The sequence below is a fragment of the Miscanthus floridulus genome, chromosome 12 (assembly GCF_019320115.1).
Source record: "Miscanthus floridulus cultivar M001 chromosome 12, ASM1932011v1, whole genome shotgun sequence".
NCBI classification, from domain to species: domain Eukaryota; kingdom Viridiplantae; phylum Streptophyta; class Magnoliopsida; order Poales; family Poaceae; genus Miscanthus; species Miscanthus floridulus.
The window spans coordinates 17,787,774-17,801,547 of NC_089591.1; the positions used below are offsets into that span (position 1 = coordinate 17,787,774).

Consider the following 13,774-nt stretch of genomic DNA (forward strand, 5'->3'; position numbering starts at 1 on the left):
CTAATATCTTTTTGATTTTCCATTTTTATATGCATGCAAGAAATATATATGTATGGTATTTTTAATTTTTTATGCCACCACAGTGAATATTTCCATGGGTATTTACACCGTAGATTTATTCACATGGGGCTTAGGATTTATGATGCAATGATGTAATGCAGTCATGAAACTTCTTATCTTCTTTTCTAAATGCAATGCTAATGCAGAGAAGTAAATATGCTAAAATGAAAAGTAATTCATGCAATACTAGGAAGTAAATATGGATAACTATCGAGGGTTTGAATTTTTAAGTCCTCTGGACATGACTCTTCTCCTATCTTGTTCATTCCTTGGGTGCATCAGTTGGTCTCGAGGATAAAGACCTTGATGGTTACACCTCTTATAATGGTGCTTCAGATATTGTCGCCTTTTCCTTCTACACCTGCTTTGTTTGTGGACTGACCTTAGGCGGAGTAGCTTCATCTTTCACAACTTCTTTAGGTTCTTCATCTTCCTCCCATTCATTCTTTGGGAGTCGATTCTTTTGGTTTTGGGATGATCGACGTCTCCTCCTAAAGTGGGACTTCTTCGGCTGCTCATAAGTGGTATACCTATTAAAATAATAGCATACCTTCTCTCTAGGGAATTAGAAGTGGACTTGTCTAGATCCGACGTAGATGATCGCGTTAGTTGTGTTGAGGAATGGTCTTTCCAATATGATAGGTGTATCATCTTCTTCTTCACCCATGTCTAGAACCATGAAGTCTATAGGGCCAAACTGATCATGTAATCTTACCATGACATCTTTCAATATTTCCTCTGAAAATTGGATTGATTGATCCGCCATCTGCAATTGCATATATGTAGGGAACAAAGGTTCATCACCAAATAAATATTCATACGTTACCTAGGACATTATGTTAACACCCGACCCAATGTCATAGAAGGTCTTATGAAAGATTCATTGTCTAATGGTACAGTCGATCGTTGGTATGCCTGGATCATCCTTCTTAGCAAGGAATGGTGAAGCGAGGAGGTGGTCGTACTATAATCGGAGTGTGTTGATCATGTTAACTGATTCTTCTTGTGGCTGCTTGGCCTTCTTCTTCCTTCTTCTCTTGTTGTTCTTCTTCTTGGTCACTGTTGTTTCTTCGGGTAGGTACGATGTCTACGGATGTCTAGGAGATTGCATGATGTGGTTCTTGAAAGAAAACTTCTCCTTTTTATCCTTGATTATGAAGCAGATCTTGGCACTGTCTACGTAGATGATGGCTTTTGTGGTACTTTGGAAAGGTTGGCCCAAAATAATGGGTGCCCTTACATCTCCACCTATTTTTAAAACCACAAATTCTACGGGAACATATGATTGTCCCACTCAAACAATGGCATCTTCAAGAACTCCCTTGGGGTAGTAGAGTGACTGATCTGCAAGATGCAAACGTATATTTGTGTACAACAAAGTATCTCCATTAATTTTATCATAGATTACCTTAGGCATGATGTTGAGACTTGCTCCGAAGTCATAAACAGCTTCTTGAAATATGTATGGTCCAATGGTAATGGGGATGATAGGTCTTCCTAGATTGCTATTCTTTTTTAGCAAGGTATAATCTATCCACCTTCTCATCGATGGTTGTATACAGTAGTATGTTGCATTGTGAATATCGACAAGATTTGCAGTTTCTAGATCTTCTGGCCCTAGAATCTTACCTTTATCAGACGGAGGAACAACAGCTACCAGCTGAGCTATTTGTGATTCTACCATTTTATTAAAGCTATGCTGGTTCTTAATGGTAGAAGCAAAGCTATCCATTCTATTATTTATGTTCTCTAGAATTTTATCATTGGTAGCTACTTTTCTAGATAATCCCTCCATAAGTTTAGATTGGCTAGAAATTATTAAAATTATTACCTTGATAGTTACCTTGGTAATTACCTTGGTCGTTCGGTCTTTATTGCTGATTCCATCCTTGATTCTATTGAGGATGAAAGTAGTTGTTGTTGACAAAGTTCACATCCTCATGGGTCTCAGTACAGTTGCTCCATGAATGCCCTAGTGTTTCCACACTCTTCACATGCCATGTAGGAATCATGAATGTGCATGACTTCTTGCTTCTCATTGGCTTGATCTTCGAGCTTCTTCATCAGCAGATCCATCTTGGCAGACAGCATGTATACCTTCTTGAGTTGATGCATACCTCCACCTCTCTTGCGGGTCTGAAGACATTCTTCATTCCAACCTTGGTTGGAGGCCATCTTCTCCATAAGAGCTATTGCAGCTGGTATGGCGAGTGATAGGAATGCACCTCCAGCAGCAGCATCCATAGTCTCATGGGTACTTTTGGTCAACCCATGGTACAAAGTCTGCATGAGTAGCCAATTCTCCATCCCATGATGGGGACATTCTAATATGTAATCTTGAAAGTGTTCCCATGCCTTAGGGATAGATTCATCATGTTGTTACTGAAAGCTTGAGATTCTTCCACGTAGAGCATTGGTCTTGCCTATGTGAAAGAACTTTACTAGGAAGGCAGTGGATCAGTTATCCCATGTAGTATTTCTATCTTTGTTGGCGTAGAACCATTGCTTTGCCTTTCCCAAGAGTGAGAATGGGAAGAGGCAAAGTAATATAGCATCTTGGGTCACTCCTTTGTTGGTGAAAGTGCTATAGATCTCTAGGAAGTGTTGGAGATATGCACTCGCATCTTCATGTGCCTTTCCACAAAATAGGCTTGCTTGCACCATGTTGATGAGGGTTGGCTTGATCTTGAATCCAATCTCTCCAACATTGACTATTGGTCTAGTTCGGATGTTGGCTATAGTTGGAGCAGAGAATTCACAGAGAGTCTTGTCAGCCATGGCTTCAAATTCAGGTGTTAAGCTTCGCCTTATCTAGTTGTCTTTTGATTCTAAAGCTGGGACTTTCTTTAGTTTAGTTCTAGTCCTCCTAATTAATGCTTCTGGATCATCAATGTAGTTTATCGGAAGGTCAAAACCAATCATACATTACCCTGCATAAGAAACACAAGTAAACAAAACAAGGGTAAGCTTGTTTGAGCAGAGGTCAATGCTTATCTTTGATCACATCAATGAGTATAAGTTTATCAATACTTCCTTTGCCTAGCTACCTTCCCCCGCAATGGCACCAAAAATGCTTGTTGGTATTTATTAACGTGTCACTTGTTTTAAGTAGTCACCCTATGTTGTTTACAATCCTTAGCATCTTTTACTAAGTTGTCATCTCTAGTGTTGGTGCTAGAAATGCTTGTTGGTACTACCTAGTGCCACTTCTAGAATGACACAAACAAGTACTTTAATATTTCATGTGACTAGGAAGAATATATATATATATATATAAATCAAAGGAATCTGGAAGCGCAAAGATAATTATACCATTGTAGCACTTTACCCGAGAGTATTCCAGGTATTATTCTTTATATTTTACCACAGGGAAGGTCTAGCACGGACATGTATTGATAACTTATGCTATTGATGGAGAAGTAAACCATTACCAATATTCTACTCACAACAGGGGTAAGTCATAGGATAAATTATGTATATGATAAGTATGGATTAATGATAAATCACTCAGAGTACTCCTTTCTATGGCATTAGATTAAGTAGAATATTAGAGAAATAATTCCTAAGTCATTCTTAATTACAAGTCAAAGCATGCATTGAGTAGTGCAATTACACCTAGTAGTCATGGCTAAAGTCATCTTTATATCTACACATAAGGGATATTACTAAGGAAGATTAAGAACAGAGCTTGTCTTCCTTCGTAACCACATCCTACTTGCAAACCTATATTCGGGGAGTGGACTACAAAGGACTCAACGAGAGTGTCACATCCGTGATCTACCACATGACCCAGAATATAGGGTGTATCCGTAGGTAAACAATGTATAAGCATCATGCTTACACAATGTCGACCACTCACCCCATGTATTTTAGAGTGAGTGCTATATGAACTTATGCATAAACATAACAATAATCTAGCTATACAAAGTATATAATCAAAGTAGATAATGTACATTATAACAAAGAACATGAATGAGATGAATAATAATGTTGTCATAACAATTGTAGCAAGCATATAAAAGTAATGGAGATATAAAAGAGAGGGGAGTACACAGATTATACCAAACCACGCTCTTGACACGATCAGGAATCCAAGTGGAGCCTGCTTGCCTCCCTCTAGACCTAGCCTAACTAGCTATGCCCTAGAATTGGTGGAGCTCTAAGGATGATTAGGGTTTCTATCTTCTCATATGACTTATGCCTCTGGGGGGTGGCAAGGGCTGGTATATATAGGCCAGAGCGTCTATTGTGAGCCCTTGGATCAAACCGACTTAAAGGATAGTGTAAATGCAACCTAGGAGCTAGTGGAGAATCGACATTCGAAGGAGGGCTGACATGTGGACCCAGGGGGCTGGGCCCACCTGGCAGCCACTCAGGCTCTGCCTTGGAGTGGAGTCCTCTCGAGTCTTCTAGAGTCTTCTAGTGTTCGTCTCGCTGTGGATAACCGCGATTAATTCCGACATGTAGGTTCACCTTGATGTTTTTCTGGATAAACCCTACAGAAAATATAGATTCACCAAAACTCATGGAATTTGTTAGTTTAAACTCCTAGACCTTCGTTGGTGATTACATTTATGCCCTTATGCATGTTATATTGATGGTTTATAATGGTTGTTAACTATCGTCAATAGTGGTGTGGACATGTGATTATGATCAAGCTTTGGGACTTGGAAAAGAAGAAAGAGAAAAACAAAAGGCTCAAGGTAAAGGTGATATCCCTAGGGCCATTTTGTTTTTGGTGATTGAGATACTATAGAGAGTGTGATCACATTTAGAATAGGATAGATGGTCGTACTATTAAGAGGGGAGCTCTTATCGTACAACTCGATCATCTAGTGCCACTAGGTTTGGAATACTTGCATTGCATATTAGGCCTAGTGCGCAATCGGTGAGAAAGTGATTAACCTTTGAAAAATTATTGTGAAAATGCTAACACACTTGCTTGTGATGGTGAAACACTTGGAATGTTATCATATTTGCAAAGGTGGTGAAAAAGGTGAAGCCCAGGAGGCAAAACTTGGCTTGGGGTACTACCATGGGTGCACCACCACACCATGTCCAGTGCACTGCCACCCCTATGGCAGTGACCATCTAGGAGGCCGAGAGCGATAGGTTTCCCTAGGGCACCACCACCCCCTGTCCAGTGGCACCGCCACCCCTAGGGTGGTGCCCACCTAGACATGGCCAAGGAGAGCTGGTGCTAGGGCTGGCACCAGAAGTAGCATTGTGCATCACCATAGGCGTGATGGTGCACCACTGTGGGCACCGCCACCCTATTCAGGGGGTACCGCCCCTTTTCAATAGAGAGCGGGTGAACTAGAGATGGGCACCGCCCTAATTTTCTAGAGAGAAGGGATTTTGGGGTGTTGGCCAGGGTGGCACCATCACCACCTATCCATTGCCACTGCCGCTATCTAGTGACCACCTGGCCAGTCAACTAGCCGTTGGATTCAACCATTGGGTGGCACCACCACCCAATATCCGGTGACCGCACCGCCATGTCTGGTGCCCTCGCAGAAGCTCCTCCAAAGGGGTAACGACTCTATTTGCTTATGGGCTTATAAATAGAGCTAGTGGCTAGCCTTGGCCACTCTCTTGGCACTTCTACCAGCTGCATACACCCTTTGAGAGCTAAGCACACCACTCCACTCACTTGCACACTTGATTTGATCATCTTGAGTGAGATTGAAGAGCGTCTAGTGCATTGCTTAGTGTTCTAGCATCTTGTGGCACTAGTTGGGCGATTTGGGCTGGTAGAGATCTTGTTACTCTTGATGTTTGCTAACACCTAGATGGCTCGGTGATTGGTGGATTGTCGAGCGGAGGAATGCGATTGTCTCCGGCTCTAATCATTGTGATTGTGAGGGGTTCTTATGCCTTCCCTGGTGGAGTGCCAAAGGCAACTCTAGTGGATTGCGCGTGGCTTGTGGATCCTCATCTTGTGTTGGTTGTGTGGCACCCGATTGTGGGTTAGGCGAGTGATGCCTATTAGCGCATGAACCTCCAAGTGAGTGAATCATCACAATGGGAACTAGCTTGCTGGCAAGCAAGTGAACCTCAGAGGAAAAATCATTGTGTCTTGATTGTCTCCTTGGTATTCATTGTTGTTCATTGATTGATCACTTGCCATGGTGGTATATCACTTCTACCCTTCTCCCGCGTTACTTTGTATTTACCTTGTGTAATGCTTGTAGCTAGTGTAGCTCTTTAGTTGTAGTTCTCTAGCTAGTTTTGCTCACCTAGGTGTAAATTAGCAACGTAGCACTTGTGTGATACACTAGAGATCATAGAAGTTAGAATTGGGTAGGTGGTTTGCAACACAAGTGTAGTGCTAGCGCAAAATTCACTTCGCCATCTTTTTTACTAATAACTTGTCTTAGTGTTGTTGTAGAAATTTTTAATAAGCTATTCACCCCCCTCTAGCCATTAGGACCTTTCAAGTGGTATCAAAGCCATGGTCACATTGATTTGAAGCTTAACAACCTTCGGTGTTAAAATGACTCAAATCAACAACACCAAGAAGCCACCCCAATTTGATGGCTCAAATTATCCATATTGGAAGGCAAAGATGACCATCTACATCAAGTCAAACAATAGAAAGGCATGGAAGGTGGTGGAGACCAAGATTGAGATTGCTAATGAGGAGGCTCCCACTACCACCGAAGGAGTGCTACTCCTAAACAATTACATTGCTCTTAGTGCCATTCATGATGCTTTGGATGAAAGAACATTTGAGCAAATCAAGAACATTGAGAGGGCTCATGAGGCATGGAAGAAGTTGGAGGAGTCATTTGAGGGCACTCAAGCTATGAAGGGTGTAAAGGCATACATTCTCAAGGAGAAGTTTGCAAGCTTCAAGATGAAGGAGAATGAGAGTGTGTCAAAGATGTTCCATAGGCTTCAAGTGCTTATTAATGATCTCAAATCACTTGGAGAAGAGGTGAAGGACAAAGACTTCTCCCACAAGTTCTTGAGATGCTTACCTTCGAGATTCGACACATTGATCACTATTCTAGTGAGGAGTGGTTTGGACACCATGACACCAAACCAAGTATTGGGTGATGTGATGACCGATGATACATATAGAGATGATGATGAGAAGGAAGAAAAGAAGGAGAAGAATGATGAGAAGAAGGATGAGAAGAAGAAGAATGTGGTATTCAAAGCCACTTCATCCAAGGGCAAGGCCAAGCAAGACACATCAAGTGAATATGACAGTTTTATTCTCTTGGGATGATGATGATGTTGAGAAGATGGCTCTCTTTGTGAAGATATTTGACAAGTTCATGGTGAAGAAGGGTTATCGTCCTAGAAGAAAGAAGTCCTCATCCAAGAACAAGGAAGAATCAAGCAGGTGCTTCAAATGTGGAAGCAAGGATCATCTTGTTACTCAATGCCCATACAATAGCGACAATGATGATGATGACAAGAAGAGCAAGAAGAAGGACAAGAAGGAAAAGAAAGAGAAGAAGGATAAGATGACCTTCAAGAAGAAGAAGAAGGATGGTTCATATATGGTCACTTAGGATAGTGATGCTTCCTCGAGTGATGATGACAAGACCACCAAGAAGAAGGCTCTTGCTAGCATTGCCATAAATGAGAAGCCTTCTCTCTTTGACACTCCATCGACATGTTTCATGGCTAAGGCCACTAAGGTACAATCTAATGATGAGTGTGATGATGAGAAACTTGATAAAAATGAAAGTGATAGCGATGATGATGATGAACCAACTAAGGATGAACTACTTGATATGTTAGATGATGCTAAGGAACATTTTGACATTAAGATAAGGGAATGCAAAAGCTTGCGTTAGGAATTAAAAGCTCTTAAGCAAGCCTTTGATAAGCTCAATGCATCTCATGAGATGCTAGAGAAAGCCCATGAGAAGCTTGGCAAGGCTCACAAGAAGCTTGAGAAAGCTTATTCCTCTTTACTTGATGAGCAAAGTGTGAAAGAGCATGTTGTAACATGTGATGTAGGCTTAACTTGTGATATAATTGATGACGTTTCTTAGCATCACTCTTTACTAAGTTGTCATCCCTAGCATGATGCCAGAAATGTATTATTGGTAATTATAAATGACACTTGAAAACTTGAGAGTAAATTTATATATATATTAAAGTATCCGTAAGCGCACAGATAATATACCATTGTAGCATTTCATCTGGGAGTATACCAGGTATTGTTATTTATATTTTATCCACATGGAGGAGCTATGGAGTTGTGTTGGCATAGAGATATTGACAAATATATATAGTTATGATAAAATCACTATCATGCTATGGCAGGGGTAAGTCAAGGGATAAATAAATGATAAGTGTAAGGTAATAATGGTATTCCAGAGATAGAAATAGAGACTCATAAAATGTAGTATGGCTAAACAGGAGATTCGTTAAGAGCAAAAGATTTCTAAGTCATTCCTTATTTACTAAGTCTTTTGCACACCCTAATATATACACTCTCATCTTAGTATAACTAACTTTGGATCTATGCATAAGGAACATTACTAAGGAAGATCAAGAACAGAGCTTGTCTCCCTTCACAACCATGTTCTACTTGCTCTAACAACAGGGAGTGGACTACAAAGGACTCAACGGGAGTGTCACATCCACGATCTACCACATGACCTAGAGTGCAGAATGCATCTGCAGGCAAACAATATCTAAGCACCATGCTTACACAATGTCGACCACTTAACTCACTCAAGTACTGAGCTAAGAGCTTTACGAACATATGCATAAATTCATCATCAATCATAACTATATCAAGCATATAACTAGAGCAAACTAGGAATATAATAAATAGCAACATAATATTGAAGTAGCACAAAGTCATAAATTTAGAGATACAATGGCTATACCAGTCTTCAAACCGACTTGAATAAATGTGTAGATGCATCCTAGGAGGCGGTGGAGGAACCGACGTCGAAGCGGAGGCTGATAGGTGGGCCTAGAGGGCTAGGTGGCCTATAGGTGGGGCCGAGCGGCCCCACCTGTCATCCTCTAGCACTTTGCTTCGATGACGTGGCTTCTAGAGTCCTTTGGAACCTTTTGGAGTAATTTTTGCCCCGAATAAGCAGGATTTAATTTGATGTTTTGATCCCCTTGACGATTTTCTAAAATAACCCTGCTGAGAACATAGATTCACCAAAACTCATAAAAATTATTAGTTTAAATCCCTAAGTCTATGTTGGTGATCATTTTCATGCATTATTTCAAGTTATATTGACATTTGTAATGAATGATAACTACCATTAACAAACTCCCCCAAGCTTATCATTTGCTAGTCCATGAGCAATGCCAAACTTAGCAATGGATCATGAGTTTAGGATCTTTGAGAATATTGTAGCAACTCCTCAAAAGTACACATGCATTCAAACAAGAATTCTCCTCCGGATTAGAACAAACTGATCTGACTTTCAAACTTATCCATATTACCTTGAACTATAGGGCTTATAGCCTTCACTTGGGTCTTGAGCAATTGAAAGATAGAATGATCAAGTCAAGCACTATGTTTCAAGTTCTTTGTTCAACCATTATTCTAGAGTTTTTGCAAGTTTTCACAATAAAATTCAGAGATTCCATTATATAACACTCTCAAATCTCTCAAAATGTGGTATTTGTGGATCCTCACCAAGGCAATAGTAATGTTATGCCTTTCTTTTCCTACAACTAAGGCTTATGTGGAGATCATAGGAATGGTGAAAGCATGAAAGAGCATACTTGCAATACATATATTGTAAAGTCAAACCTCGGATCCAAAGAGAATTAAGTCATACAATCAAATCAAGATGTGCATATGTGTGGAATATATGGTGTCTAACCTAATTCTACAATGTTCCTTGAAAACATATCCCTCTTTTGATACTTAGAAATATTTGCAAGAAAATATGGGCTATCTTATTCATCTCTTTCTCTTTTTTAGGCAGGCATCTAAGTACCCATTGTTTTAAATATCTCGAATACTTGTCCATTTTTTCTCAACCTTTTTTTCTTTTTCATGATTAACTTTTGCATAGCCCATGCTTCTTTTCTGTATAGTAATTGTTGGAGAGATAGTAACAAGAACTTGGAGACCTGTGAAGCATATTTTTGGTGTTTTCTCCTAGTGTAGGAGTAAAACATTTTTGGGTGGATCTAGATGAAAAACATGTTTTTGCGCCTATCCCTAGTGTAGGAGTCGTGCATGTGTGGGTGGTGTGTACGTGATCTTGATTTTAAGAGCATGACAAACCTCTCATATGGGTCAACAAAGCTTGGCTAAACTCAATACAAAACAAATAGCATATGAGTGAAAGTTTTCCTAGCCTAAATATAAACATGTTTGGCTCTGGTAGGAATTCAAGCTTTGTCATACAGGATCTAATCATGTGGAATTTTTATATTTTTCAAAAGATAAATCTCTAAAACTTAGTATCACTTGGAACAAGATAAATAGCAGCTCAGACCTTCTCATATCTTATCCGTCAATTACCTAGACTTAGATCAAGCATTGCTACCCACAAGTTTCAAGTTCAAAGCAAATTCTGATGTCAAATCAATTCAATCCAAAACTCGGGAGAACTCAAGGTTGAAAACTAGGTACTTGAAAGGAATTATAACGGAGGATCTATTCATCATTTCTATCATGTGAGATCATCTTCAAGTTCTTCTTATTCAATTAGCTCTTAAAAACAAGACAAGAAACTAAAGCACACCTTAATACTTAAAACAAACTATACACACTCTTTTTGTTTGGTTTTCATTTTTTTAATAAATACAAATTCAAAATTTACCTAAAGAAAATAATAAAATACAAGAAAGAAAACTTACTTAAAGTAACGGGGGCGCCTCCCCCAAGCTGGTTGCTGCTGCAGTCTCTCAGAAGGGCAGGTCTATGTTGAGACCCTAGAATAAATACTACCAATTCTGGTTCTCCTGCTACTGGTGTGTTGGATGGCGGCAAGGCATTGTCCTACTTCTTCTTGCCACTAGAATGTTGGTGTTGAGTGTTCTGAATCTCATGTTGGTTCTCCTCAATGGTGGTGAGCCTGGTGTTGAAGTGAGCGTGTTCCATCTGCTGCTCATGGTAACCCATGGGTGGCAGATGGTGGCCCATGTGCTGGTCATGATAGCCCATGGGATGGTCATGGAAGCCATGAGCAAAGAAGGACATATGTCCTCCCTGGTAGCCGTTGGAGACCTCCTCATAAGACTGCTGCTGGTAGTAGTCAAAATTATCATCCTGCCATTGCCCATTTGGGCCCTATTTCTAGGAACTCTCTGAATGATGTGGAGAAGGCTGCTCCCACCTAGCATGTTCAAGTTGGTGCATACGGGAAGATCTCGGCTGGTCAAAACCTGCATGCATAGGATGGTGCACCTAGGAAGGTCATACTTGATCAAATCCTGTGTAGCCGGTGAAGGCAGGGCCTTCTGGAATGGTGTCATCTCCACGATATCAAGGTTGTGGGTTGCGAGTGATCCTCGCAAAAGCACTCTTGCGAGGTGCTTCCTCCTATCTCTGCAAATCAAAGGCAAACAAATCCACTTCATATAGACCGAGGTTCCGGTTTGGTAATGGGAACTCGGTTGTATAATCCACATACATCATGCCAAGTTTTCTACCTCTTCCCTTTTTTAACATATTTGCATGGTTAAAATAATCATAATCAATATGCCAATGGGAACGTCAAGTAACAGAAGCATTTTCTAGCAGGCCCAAATTTTTAGCTATGCGGGTGAACAAAGAAGTGCACCCAACATCTCCCTTAAGACCAGGAATTTCTAGCCATTGTGTCATCATGAATTTTACGGGTGAGACCTTCTTTCTTTTGATCATGGCATAAATTAGTTTTAGTTCATCATTCCTAATAGTGCAAAAATCACTTCTAGGAAATAAGGAAAAGCCTAACCATTTATGCATTAAGCGCAAAGTAGGGTGCTGAATTTCATTAGTGCGAGGACGATAGCAAACAATTTCTTTTGAAATTTCCCTCCAAAACTTATTTACATCAATGTCTTGTATAGCAGAGTCTATGTCAATTATGCACTGAGAGTGAAATCCAAGAAGTTCACTAAAATTTTTCTAGGGAATAGAAAATTCTTTCCCAAAAAGTCTAAATGAAACTTTCGAATCGATGGGTTGCAAAGTGCACAAGAATTCAATAGTCAAAAGCTTACACCCTGGCTCATCAATTTTCCAAGCATCCTCCTATCCTATGGTCCTAAAAATAAGTTTGAATTCAGCGATCATACCTGTGGCTTAGAGTAGAGCAGGATCATAGGCAGGAGCTAGGACAAAGTCCTAGGTCTTTAGCTTTTTGTAGATGTTCTTCTCCCTATCTCCCTGGAGCTTGAGCTACTTCTCTTGTAGAAGAATGTTCCTCTCCACGGGGGTTGATCGAGACAGAGCTCCAACAGCGAGAGATGGAGGATATGTCACAGAACCGACCAATTTTATAAGAGCACAAGTACAAAAACAATCGCCGAAACGATCAAATTCTCGAACTTGAGCCCATATAAACCCAGTAGTCAACCGAAATCTCGAAGGATTTCAAACCAACTTGCATACAACCAAGATCATAGTAATTCAACATAACATATCGTACGTTACAACATTCACATACGTTCACAAATAGGTTACATCATCACAGAGACATTGTTATTACAAACAAGTCTTGTAAACATGCAGAAGCAAATAGTTTAACTCACACACTGAGTTCAAATACACATACTGGTTTGCTGATCACAGACCGCAAAAGCATTCAGATAAGAGAACAGAGATCATGCCCATGATCTAGTCTTCATCACCCGCCGGGTGGAGACAATACTTGCAGAATCCCTGATATAGAAGGTCATCTGCAACAAGAGGGAATAAACCCTGAGTACGGGAATGTACTCAGCTAGATTTACCCGTCGAAAACCAAACAAATGACACCAAGAATTATGCATAGCTTAATGTAGTGGAGCTGGCTGACACTTTCTTTTTGTAGAAAAGCATAAGTAGTATGATCAACTCTTATCCTGACTAGCAGTGACTTTTTAACCATTAACTTGTTAACTACATTAGCACCTATACTAAGCAATCATTTTATTAGGGTGCAAACATTAATAACCATATTAGGTATTCATTGTGGCAACCTTATCATCATCATCCATTTAACCATATCGTTAAATTAATTGAATCTACGTTGCCACTGCTCAGTCAAGTTCTCACTATCCGGGAGAGACGGCGATTCAAATCGATTCCTAACCAGCTGGAGGGGTATTCCTAAACACAAACCCTGCTTCCCTCGTCAGGGTCACAAACAAGTCACCTTTGGTACGATTCAGGAGTCGCGAGTCCGAATAGATCGGCATTCTCAGAGAACCACTCTGCCAAGGTTTTTTGGGACTCTAACCCGCCTTGGACTTATGCCAATGGCTCTCCGCACATCCTTACTACCTCCAGAATGCACGCCACTGCTCGCGTCCCTGACCTGAGTCGAGCTACTAGGCTTCTCGGTCAGAACGACTTATCTGGCCAGCTAAGTGTTAGGCTGCGTTCAATATGACATGAGGACATATAGCGTATCGGTCCTTAAACGACATAGACGGAGTCACTATGTTCAAACCTACACAAGACCCCGTCCGGTCTTAATTCATTATTCACATGGTTCTTTTCCACGATAGCAAATATAGCCAACCGTGATCCACCTCATCCTAAAGCTCGCAGGTGATAGGAAATCACCTG

At 40.5% G+C, this 13,774-nt stretch overlaps 1 non-coding gene across 1 annotated transcript; it reads left to right on the plus strand.

Annotated features, from left to right (window-relative positions):
• Positions 1–2,365: 2,365 nt before the first annotated feature.
• LOC136498715 (small nucleolar RNA R71) lies at positions 2,366–2,474 on the plus strand. Its single transcript, XR_010769723.1, has one exon. It is a non-coding gene; the product is annotated as a small nucleolar RNA R71 (small nucleolar RNA).
• The last annotated feature ends 11,300 nt before the right edge of the window (positions 2,475–13,774 follow it).